The 1,364-nt window shown below is 35.6% G+C and overlaps 1 protein-coding gene across 1 annotated transcript in view; it reads left to right on the top strand.

Moving 5' to 3' along the window:
* Positions 1-511: 511 nt before the first annotated feature.
* Positions 512-1,364, top strand: part of LOC137975050 (uncharacterized) — a 24,635-nt gene continuing 23,782 nt past the window's right edge. The window contains exon 1 of the transcript XR_011117536.1: positions 512-647. The gene's annotated coding sequence lies outside the window, so the exon portion shown is untranslated. The remainder of the gene's footprint in view (positions 648-1,364) is intronic.

Below are 1,364 nucleotides of genomic sequence, written 5' to 3'. Positions count from 1 at the left end.
GCCAATAAACCCGTGAAAGCTAGTTGTAGTTTGAATACTTTTTTATTGCCCATCATTCAGCTTCAATGAGTTCACCGATAAAAAGCGTACAGCGATATGATTGGTCCGCAGTTATTAGTTAAAATGATTGATTGTAGTTTATAGTCCTGGTGATTGACCACCTATTATTTAATCATCGGAAAAAAACTCTGCGGAAATTACTTTTAAAGTATGCTAGCCAAAGAAAAGTCTCTAACGATTCATCCATTTGATTTGCCCGTACTCTGACGTATGAAATTCTCGCCCACTGATTTTCAAAAGCAATTCACAATTTTGTGATCAAAGGAACAATTAACTGAATATCTCTATTTTTCGATGTATATTCCTAAAGATATCTTTCGTGACCTCAAAGAAGGGTCTAAGTGCTTTTTAAAACCATGTGCCATTTTTCTAATCGAGTCGGCAGCTGCGCTGCTTTATGAATGTTGGTCAAAAGCCAAAAATTGACGTGTTTATAAATAAAACGAAGGCCATTAGAATGAAAGGGTATAAAGTGTCATTAATACAGCTTGATTTCATTGTCATTGAAACGCCTTAACTTGGAAGGACAGCAAATCTTAAGAAGTACTCCTTCTTTGTAGAAAATCACAGAGTTCTCCTGAAGAAGGGTAAGAAACACATCTTTTTTAAAATTAAACCATAGCGATACTTTTTCCTGATCGGTTTATCATTACTGAACACAGTCAGTTTAATGGCTATTTTTTTTTTTCAACATGAACAACCGTAGCTCATGCTGAGGTATGATTGGCAAACTAGTTGTATTTCAAACAAAAGTTGGTTTTGGCTTTAAGTCAAGGGAAAATCCAACCAAAACGTTAGATCTCTTCTTTGTTGCACCTTACTTTTTCCGGGGAAGAACTGAATTTTTCCGCACTGAGAAACTGATAAGGTTATTTCAAAATATGTGAAGTTGAGCGAATTTGTCGCTTTAGTGCTGCATGTATTGAGAGTGGCGTTTATACGTGTTCACAAATCGGATGTAGGAATCCAGTTTGGAGTAAGGCTGATAGTTCTGACTATTTTGTAATATGACTGTACTGTCTTTGCTAAAGCTTATAAAAGTTTATCCCTGCAGCCTCTTCCTACGGTTTAATTTGGCAAAATGCTAAATTGGAGGGCGTCGTCTTATACGACCTTAGCAGCATGAAACCCTACGAAAACTCTAAATATTTTTTAAGTGAAGACGGACCACGTACAACACATTTCGTGTCGAGTTAATACCTTTTGTTAACTGAGAAAAGAATTCACAAAAATTCAACCACGAGGTAAAATATAATTCACAGCGCGACGTTTATTTAAAGAAATCTAATTTTGTTTGACTATTA

The sequence above is a fragment of the Montipora foliosa genome, chromosome 11 (genome assembly GCF_036669935.1).
Source record: "Montipora foliosa isolate CH-2021 chromosome 11, ASM3666993v2, whole genome shotgun sequence".
In the NCBI taxonomy this organism is placed as follows: domain Eukaryota; kingdom Metazoa; phylum Cnidaria; class Anthozoa; order Scleractinia; family Acroporidae; genus Montipora; species Montipora foliosa.
Note: the sequence above shows the minus strand (reverse complement) of the source record. Positions and strands in the feature narration are given on the sequence as shown.